The sequence below is a fragment of the Pinus tabuliformis genome, chromosome 2_1 (genome assembly GCF_031772625.1).
Source record: "Pinus tabuliformis cultivar Carrire ecotype Pingquan chromosome 2_1, CPIR1, whole genome shotgun sequence".
NCBI lineage: Eukaryota > Viridiplantae > Streptophyta > Pinopsida > Pinales > Pinaceae > Pinus > Pinus tabuliformis.
The window spans coordinates 861,036,355-861,047,248 of record NC_142299.1 but is presented as its reverse complement, the minus strand read 5'-3'; positions in this window follow the sequence as shown (position 1 = coordinate 861,047,248).

Sequence of the window (10,894 nt, the reverse complement as noted above, 5' to 3'; positions counted from 1 at the left end):
AAAATGATGTTTATTGTAATTGTACTTTTAAGAATTTGTAAAGTAAAAGAAGAAAAAAGAAAAAATCTACTAAAGAGTGAGAGTGAGGCATAATCCAAGTATAGTATAGTCAGTTTGTGTAGATTTTCAAGTGAAACGATGTTGGTGTTGCATGCCCAAGAGTCCACGGTGTGTCTCGATCCATACAGGTGTCCTAGGCCCTAACAGGTGGTCATATTTTTAAAAGGTGATATTAGAGCAGGATTGTAGATAATAGTACCACCATTGTCGTGATAGAGTGAAGATCATGAAAGACATTGAAATTCTCTTCACCATTATCATCCTTGTGACAAAAAATATCAGGCAAGGTGGATATAGTTAGTTGTTCACCATTTCTACATATGTGACATGTGATTTCAGATGGGATACTATTACAGGTGGGTTTGGAGTAAATTGTACTAAGAGTTGAGATGACCACGAGGTAGAAACTCAGTGGATCAAGGATTCTTATGTTTCAAATTCGTGTTCACCTATGGCTAGTTCTCAATAGGGAGGCAATGACATAAATAGGGACTCGAAAAATCGCAAGATGAAGGATCATTTGGCAAATGTTGAGAAAATCAACGGCTAACTCACTACTACTACATGGCTAGAAAGAAAATGAGTTGTAAATTGAGTGTGATGGATGGTGACATTTAATTGAACCATAAAGGAAGTTCAGGATGTTACTTATGCTATTGTGTAATCGAAGGAAAAGAATGTGGAAAATAGGTTGAAAGATGTAAAGAGCGAGTTGGTGATCATTTGATATAAGCTGCAAGATCAGGAAAATATGCGAGTTGGTGATCATTTGATACAAGTTGTAGGATTAAGAAAATATTATATCCTTGTTACATAAAGCCATTAGAAAAGGAGTATCCATTGCACCTATGAAGAAAAAAATCATATAACCAGAGCCATGTAATGTGAAAATAAGTGTGAAGATATTGGGGAATTTCTATTGGGATATGAAACAATACTTCGATCAAATGAGTGGGAACTTAGATTAAGCTAAGGTGAATGTTCTAGTGATGTTTTTGATAGTGAATACCAAGTTATGGTGGAGTAACCAGGTACAAGAATTTGCATCAAGTTGCATCATGGATAGAGTTAGTACTTGGTTAGAGTTGAAAGTTGCTATGCATGCACGGTTTGGGCTCGAAAACCAAGCATCGATATCTTGGAACTAGTGGTTATTCTTAAAGGGATTTTTTAGGGCTCATGTTGGAGATAAAGGACATGTCAGAGGAGGATATGTTATTCTGTTTCATGAACGAACTATGGTCATGGGCACAAAGTGAGTTGCAAGGAAAAATGTCCAGAGTCTTGCAGCAACTATCACCATAACTGATAAACTTCTAGAAAATATGAGTGACAGGAAGTCTGGTCCAAAAAGCATTGAAGAGGATCATAATGACAACATTAAGAAAAAGAAGGAAAAATGGAAGGAAAATGTGTCCAAGAATGGAGAAGGAAAGAAGTTGGATACCACAAAAGAAAAGAAACCAATATATGTTGGATCTGCGCCAAAGAGCATTAGGCAAAGGAATTTCCTTTGAAGCATAATTTATCAACTTTGGAGCAGACGAAGAAGCTGATAGTGTAAGTATTTCAGGTTTTGGGTGTGGTCATGGAGGCATATCCTACATTATCATGGGACCAGGAAGAACCCAACAAAGTTATTTTCATGCATAGATCAACATGAAAGAGGTAGTGGACAATGATTAAAAATTGCACAACACATAACTTTGTTAGGGAGGATTTTGTAAGATAGCTTGGGATGACACTTGAGTTTGCAAATGCAACCTTCAAAGTTGTCTACTCATGAGAGCATAAAGTGGCCAGTATGATTAGATATGTGTTAATTAAGCTATGAGAATGGTCGGCTGAGATGAGTCTCACCATTGTTTGTATGGATGATTATGAGGTGGTTTTGGGTGAAGATTTACTAAGGGTAGAGATACCCATCCCAATTCCACATTTGTACCATTTGGCTATATATTTTGGTTCCTCGTCAGTGGTTATACATATTTAGAGGAATAGTGCAAGGTTGGGACCTTGAGTGACTTCAATGTGTATGGTTGATAGATTTACTTGGAAACAAGAGATGTTAAGATGGACACACATGTTCTTCTAGTACACAAGAAAAGCATTTACAACTTGAAAGATAAGTTTTGTAGGGCATCAAATGTTTTCATACAACATTTTGATATATTAATTACAATGGTAGAGAGGAATCAATAGAGTGGTGTAGATAACAGAGTTGTAGAGGATGAGGAGATACGAATGGAAGATTGTTTCACAGATCAGATGGATGATTCACCAATGATCCAAGAGCATTAGGAGAGGACATCACAACCTTGGTACAAGCACGCCAGTGAGGACATGAGCGCTATCACAAAGACACATGGAGAGGGCGAGTCGCCCTTAGACCCAGAGTTGGAGCCACTCATTGAGGAGGTTGAAGGAAAAATCAGATTCCATATTCCATTGCTTATGCATCTAATGCATAAGTATGGAGGGATTTGACCATAAGAAGTAGAGTTGAGATTGGTTGAATGATAGTGAAGTGGTTTGCCATCATGAGGGGGATGGAGGGCCTTTGTTTGGGTGCCATTGAGGTACCTTGGATGATTTACGAAGATTGAGGAGTTGCATGGATGAGTCGTTGAGATCAAAATGCATGCACTTACACAGAGAAGTCAATCTTATGTATTTTGGCGAGATGATAAAGTTAACTACCCGATTAACTAGGGGCCACAAGAGTAAATAATACACAGAGTCATGCAAGGTTCATTTGGATTAGAGACATAATGATTGATCAAGAAGTAATACTTGTTGGGTTGTGTTATATTCTTTCCACAACTAGCCCACGTAGTTAACTAGGGGATTAGAAGGGGGACGAAGCCCCCCCTTCGTTGCGCCGATTGCATAGCGAGGGGGGGTCACAGGGGGTTTGAGGGGTGCAGGTAACCCCACTCTATGGAATTCAGGGCAGTGCCCCGAAAAATTTTGGTTTTGGAACCTATGTTAGGTTGGGTGGACCCACCTATGGTTTTGTGCATGATTTTCGCAAATGTTTTTTGATGCGATGGTTTTCGGTCCATGGTTTTGGACGCGATGGTTTTTGGCCCATGGTATTGGATGCTTCGGCATGTATAAATATGTATTATAAAATTGAAAGGAACATAATGAAAAATCAAGCTGGTAGTCCCGATTTTGGGATCCAGGGGAAAATATCTGTGTATATGTGTTTTATGTGTTAGGCTCTCGCATTGTTTATTTTCTGTGTTTTAGAATTCGTATCTGCATAATTTCTGTACGGGGTTAAAACATACATTTGGTATCAGAGTTGTTTTGGCTTCAAGGGGACACCTTTGTTGCTGAGGGTTTTTCACTCAGGCCTGTGGTAGACCCTGTTTAGTGGGAGATTTGCGAGATCGATTCTGGTGGTGAAAGAAGATGGCGAGCAGTGGAAATATAGAGATCGAGAAATTTAATGGTCAGAGTTTTGAGTTGTGGAAACTCAAGATGGAGGATATTTTGGTGGATAAAGATTAGTGGATCACGGTATATCCGTGTACTAAACCAATGGGAGTGTCCGATGAAGAATGGAAGAAGTTGGATCAGAAGGAAAAGAGCACAATACGATTGTGTGTCTCAGATTCAGTATTACTGAATGTATCAAGGGAAGCTACGGCGAAGGCTTTGTGGGACAAGTTAGGGACTTTGTACCAATCTAAGTCTCTGGTGAATAAACTGTTCCTGTGAAAAAAGTTGTATAACCCGAGGATGAAAGATGGAGAGTCAGTGACAGAGCATCTGAACGCATTTAATATTGTGGTGAGTCAGTTAGCATTTGTTGATATTAAAATTTCAGATGAAGATAAGTGCATCAGTTTGTTGTGTTCTCTACCAGATTCGTGGGATAGTCTAGATATTGCAATAAGTAGCAATGCAACTGCCTTGCAGTTTGATGAAATAGTCTCATCCTTGCTGACGGAGGAGATGAGACGGAAAAATATGGAGAGCCAGAATGGTGATGCCTTGTCTATACGAGGATGGTCCCAGAACAGAAACAAAAATAAGTCGTCGAGTAGGAGATCTAAATCTAGAGGGAGATCTAAATCTCCAAGAAAAGCTGTAAAGGTGCTGTGCTAGAAATGCGGAAAGGAAGGGAACTAGAAAAGGGATTGTAAATCTAAAGCTCCTGATAAAGGAAAGGGATCTGATGATTCTCCTTCTACAGAGGTGAAAACCACCTCAGATGAAGGTGGGGATGTGTACTTGGCTTCTTCAAGTACACATGTAGATCATGAGGCATGGTTGATTGACTCAGGTGCATCCTTTCACTTCACTCCCCATAGAGAGTGGTTCTGTAAGTATGAGAAATATGATGGTGGTGATGTATTCTTGGGGGATGAGAGGAAGGCTAGAATCGTTGGTCGTGGAAAAGTAAAGTTGAAGTTACAAGGTGGAAGGGTTAGAACACTTCTGGGTGTTCTGCATATTCCTGCATTAGCCAGAAAGCTGATTTCTTTAAGCAAGCTGGATGATGCATGAGTAAAAATAGTGTTCGAGAAGGATACCTGCAAAATGGTTCAGGGAGCACTAGTATTGATGCGGGGAGTTTGGATTGGAACTCTATACAAGCTACAAGGTAGCATTGTTATTGATGGGTGCAACAGTTCTATGGTTCCTAAAAGTGGAATAGAAAACCTAGTGGTCTCTGGAGAGAAGACCATGTTGTGGCATCAAAAGCTTGGACATATTGGAGAAAAGGGCCTTCGAATACTTCATGGTAAAGGTATGAGTAATAGCTCTCTGGATTTTGATTTCTATGAAAATTGTGTATATGGGAAGCAGAATCGAGTGAGTTTCCCCTCTAGTGGTAAGAGGGCGAAACAAATATTAGAGCTTGTGCACAGTGATGTGTTTGGACCTGTGAAGGTTCCATCACTGGGTAAGTCTGTGTACTATGTATCATTTATAGATGACTTCTCAAGGAATACATGGATATATTTCCTTAAGAAGAAATCTAAAGTCTTTGACAGGTTTAAAGAATTTAAGGCTCTGGTAGAAAACCAGACAGAGAAGAAGATAAAGGTGCTGAGGACAGACAATGGTGGAGAGTTTTGCAGTAAGCAATTTGAAGAATTTTGTAAGAAGTGTGGTATAGCACGGCAGAAGACTACTCCATATACACCTCAGCAAAATGGAGTTGTAGAAAGAATGAACAAGACATTGATGGAAAAGGCAAGAAGCATGCTCAGTGGTGCTGGGTTAGGACAGGAATTCTAGGCATAGGCAGTGGAGACAACATGTTACCAACTTAACAGATCACCTTCATCAGCATTGGAGGATAAGAATCCACAAGAGGTATGGACTGGTAAGAAACCATCTCTTTCACATCTGAGGGTATTTGGATGTGATGCATATGTACATGTTCCAAAGGATAAACGAACCAATTTAGATAGTAAATCTAAAAAGTGCATCTTTATTGGGTGCAAGGATGGTTTAAAGGGTTATAAGCTTTGGAACCTAGTAACAAGGAAGGTTGTGTACAGCCGAGATGTGGTGTTCAGAGAGGTGAAAAATGTTATTAAACATGAAGTCCAACCAAAGGACCCTGAGAAGATAGAGTTTGATCTAAAGGAGGAAGAATCAGACTCTACAGCAGAGGAGGAATTAGAAGATGAAGAGCCACAAACTCTGGGTGCGAGAAGATTAGTTCGAGAAAGAAGGCAGCCAAAAAGGTATAGTCCATCTTCTTTCTGTTCAAATTTTGCTTTATCTATTACTGATGATGATCCTAGAACTGTGAAGGAAGCAATAGATTCAAAGGATGGAAAACTTTGGAAAGAGGCCATGGTTGATGAAATGGCATCTTTGCATAAAAATGAGGCTTGGGATCTGGTGGAGTTGTCGGCTAGAAGGAAACCCATTGGCAGCAAATGGGTGTTCAAGAAGAAGACAAATGCAGAAGGAAAGGTGGAGAAATACAAAGCTCGGTTGGTAGCAAAAGGTTATTCCCAGGTGCTGGGAATTGATTTTGGTGATATTTTTTCTCCTATTGCTAAGGTAGCTTCTATTAAATTACTTTTATCTGTTGTTGCTACTTTTGATTTTGAGGTAGAACAGATGGATGTGAAGACAACATTTCTTCACTGGGATCTGGAAGAGGAGATCTACATGAAGCAACCTGAAGGCTTTGCGGTGAAGGGTAAGAAAGAACTGGTATGCAAGTTAAAGAAGTCTCTGTATGGGTTAAAACAGTCACCAAGGATGTGGTATCAGAAATTTGATAGATTTATACGGGGACTTGGCTTCACCAGAAGCAAAACAACTCACTATGTGTATTTTAAATTAATTGGTGACTGTGTTATTTATCTAGTCTTGTATGTGGATGATATGTTGCTGGTTGGAAATGACAAAGAAATTATATAGGATTTGAAGGCCCAATTGTCTTCCAAATTCGACATAAAAGATCTTGGTGCTGCAAACTATATTTTGGGCATGGAAATTAAAAGAGATCGGGCAAAGAGGAAGCTCTGGTTTAATCAGAGGAAGTATATCGAGACAATATTGCAGAGGCTTAATATGCAGGATAGTAAACCGGTGAAGGTTCCTAGTCCTGTAGGTGTAAAGTTATCTGCTTAACAGTGTCCCAAGACATAAGAAGAGGAAGAGTATATGTCTTGTGTTCCATATGCAAGTGCAGTCGGTAGACTGATGTATGCGATGGTATGTACTAGACCAGACATTGCACATGCAATGGGAGTATTGAGCAGGTTTATGTCAAAACCAGGGAAGGAGCATTTGACAACAGTGAAGTAGGTTTTCAGGTATCTGCGTGGCACTAGTGATTATGGTTTGTGCTACCAAGAAGACCAGGATTGGACAGAGTGTTGGATATTCATGGCTTCGTTGATGCAGACTAGGCTGGAGATCTAGATCAGAGAAGATCTCCAAGTGGGTATGTTTTTAACCTATTTGGAGGTGGAGTCAGTTGGATGAGTAAGAAACAATATGTAGTGGCACTATCAACTACATAGGCAGAATACATGGCAGCCACTCATGCAAGCAAGGAAGCAGTTTGGTTGCAAATATTGTGTTCAAGTTTGGGGTTAGTACAGGGAGCTATAAGGATAGACTGTGACAACCAAAGTGCAATTTTCTTGGCAAAGAACCCTGCATATAATTCAAAGACAAAGCATATTGATGTTCAATATCACTTTTTGAGGGATATGATAGAAGAAAAAAAGGTGTTACTGGTAAAGGTGGACATTATGAAGAATATTATAGATGCATTGACAAAATTTGTGAGCTCTAAGAATTTCTCTTGGTGTGGAGAAACAATGGGCATTGCAGGGCTAGATAAATGACTAAGCTCTCTTGTGGCCCCCTGTGGAAAGAAAACAACAAGTGGGAGAATGTTGGGTTGTGTTATATTCTTTCCACGACTAGCCCACGTAGTTAACCGGGGGATTAGAAGGGGGGCGGAGCCCCCCCTTCGTTGCGCCGATTGCGTAGTGGGGGGGGGTCACAGGGGGTTTGAGGGGTGCAGGTAACCCCACTCTATGGGGTTCAGGGCAGCGCCCCGAAAATTTTTGGTTTTGGAACCTATGTTAGGTTGGGCGGACCCACCTATGGTTTTGTGCATGATTTTCGCACATGTTTTTGGACGCGATGGTTTTCGGTCCATGGTTTTGGACGATGGTTTTTGGTCCATGGTATTGGATGCTTTGGCATGTATAAATATGTATTATAACATTGAAAGGAACATAATGAAAAATCAAGTTGGTAGTCCCGGTTTTGGGATCCAGGGGAAAATCTCTGTGTATATGTGTTTTATGTGTTATGCTATCGCATTGTTTATTTTTTGTGTTTTAGAATTCATATGCAGGTAATTTCTGTACAGGGTTAAAACCTACAATACTTTTATCACCATGGATGAATTTGGTTTATGAATTGGGTGTTTGGGTTACTAATTGAAGGAATTTTCAGTACAAAATTAATTTTTAGTGGGGTAGAATGTAAGTCCCTCAACTTTAGGTGCACATTAACAAGATGAGTGCACTTAAGCACATTGGAGATGCTCACCTTAGTTCAATTACCCACACATATTTTAAGGTTTCCTTACTGTTGAGAGGCCTCTTAGGCTTAAGTTTGTCATTATAAATAATTTATTTAGTAAATGTGAATAGCTCTCTGTAAATGTATAAGGTAAATTAAATAAATGGTTGATTGAGAGTGGATACAACCACTCCAACCACATTATCCATGTATTGTTGAAAATAGCAACAAGAAATGCTAAAAATAGCATTGCTATAAATAGCATTTCAGGATATACTCCAACTCTGTTGGAAATAGCAAAAAATAGAAATTCTAAAAATAGCATTGCTATAAATAGCATTTCAAGATATATTCCAATTTTGATTTGTCTTGAATCAAAATTGAGAATTAAAATTCGAATTTAGTCTCACTAGCTGTTTGAAAAATAATTAATTAATTCATCTTGAGTTAATTAGTTGGTGAAAATCAAACATGAAGTCTTTGTGAAGACATGCAACAGTTATCCCTTTGATTGAGGAAGTTATCCCTTAATTAAGGAGATAAGGATGAGTTGTATTTGAGTTGTAATTAGTTAGCTTAGTTAACTGAGTTAAGTCCAGTTATATTAGTTCCAAACAGTTTTTGGAACTGATTGTGAGTTCAGTTAGTTAATGCATGCATGCATGAAACTAGTGTACTTCAGATAATTGAATATTCTCTCATAAATAACTCATGCATGTCAGTTCAGACAGAGACCCAGTTGAGATTAAAGATATGGACATTGTACTATCAATTGGAGGAATTTTCCTATAAAGGAAACTCATCCATGCAGATGGAATTAATTCCTTCAGGATTGCGCAGTTATTTTAGAGGTCAGCGCTATGTGTGAGGTGAGAATCACATAGATTGCAGCTAGAGGACCCAGGAGAAACTGCACAAGGAAATAGGAGGCTTGGAGGACTGAAGGAAGGCACATGTGTTGTCTATTTTGTCTATGAGTAACAATAAGGGATTGTACTGAGAGCTGGATAGCTTGTGGGCTAAAGCTTTGTGTAATCCTAAAATATTTCCACTTGTATGATAATACAGATAGTGGGGGTTTTAGCTGAGGCTTTCCCCAGAGTATTCTTCTATGTTTCATGTGTGATTGAATCTTCTTCTCTGTTATATGTGTTCTGTTTGATCTTGCTCAAAATGATTAAGCTTCCGCAAGTTTGATTGTAGAAGTAGATTAAGTATTTTGCATTAGTACATTACATAATCAGTTTAATCTACAGTGATAATTTCAACATGATATCAGAGCGAAGTTTTGTAGAAAAAGTTCTACATGGCATTGGAGAAAAGGTTATCATATTTGTGAACAGTTTACTGAGAATAATTCGAAGTTTGAAGTTCAGGGTTGTAGGTGCAAACCCAATTCACAAGATGGGACATTATGCAACTAATTACCCATCGAAGAAGTCCAAGAAGGGATCCTCGAAAGGATTGGAAGGTGAAGCATTAGCCTCTTAGTTTGAAATGGACTCTACCCTCTTTACATGCATGGTATCATCGATGATGGGTTGTGTTTGGTATATTGACAGTGGAGCCTCATTCCACATGACCGGCAATAAGAGTTTGTTCAGTACCTTAGAGGAGAAAGACCTCCATATGCACATAGAGATGGGCTATGATGGAAAGTACCGTGTTTCAGGTGAAGATACGGTTGTGTTTCATAGGGAGCATGGTGCTCCTATCACCTTGACTGATGTGAAGTATGTTCCAGGACTGAAAGAGAACTTGGTATCGGTCACAATGTTGGAGGACAAAGGCTACGATGTTGTCTTCAGTAAAGGAAAGGCGTTCCTGAGACACATAGCCACAGGTCAGACCAAGAGGTTTGGGATTTGAGTGAACAATCTCTACAAGCTGGAGGTAGATAACTGTGTTGCATTGAGTTCCAAAGAAAAATTGGTACAAAGCCAAGATATTGACGAGTTATAGCATAGAAGGTTGGGCCACTTGCATCATGGGGCCTTGAAGATAATGCAGCATATTTCTACCGGACTTCCCAAAGGTAAACTTGATCAAGTGAACACATGCAAAGGTTGTACCTTAGGTAAGTATGAAAAATCTTCCTTTCAGGATCAAGACAGTCGAGCTAAAGCAATCTTGGAGCGAGCTCATACAGATGTGTGTGGACCATTCTCGACAGCCTCCACTGCTAAACAAAGGTACTATGTTATTTTCATTGATGATTTTTCTCGTAGATGTTGGATCTGTTTCATGCAGAAGAAGGATCAAACCTTGTCAAGGTCTCATGAGTTCAAAGCCTTGGTTGAGAAAGAATCAAGAAAGAAGATCAGGGCCTTACGAATCGACAATGGTGGAGAGTATGTCTCTCAAGAGTTTAAGGACTTTTGTGCTGCAGAAGGAATTAAACGGGAGTTTACGGCACCCCATAACCCACAACAGAATGGGGTGGCCGAAAGGAAGAACATAACGATTGTGGGAGCAACTCGGGCGATGTTGCATGACCAAGGCCTACCACTTCATTTGTGGGTTGAGGCATGCAACATAGCTGTTTACTTGCAGAATAGAAGCTCGCATTGCATACTTGGGATGAAGACATCAGAGGAAGCTTTCTTTGGGAAGAGTCCAGATGTGAGTCACTTCAGGATCTTTGGCTCATCGGTTTATTTCCATGTGACCAAGGATGCCCAGAAGAAGCTAAAGCTGACAGTAGAGTTGGGGATACTTGTGGGGCACACTGATACTCTCCACAACTATCGAGTGTATTTGCCTACCAGTCAGAGGACAGTGATTCACAAAGATCTTAAGT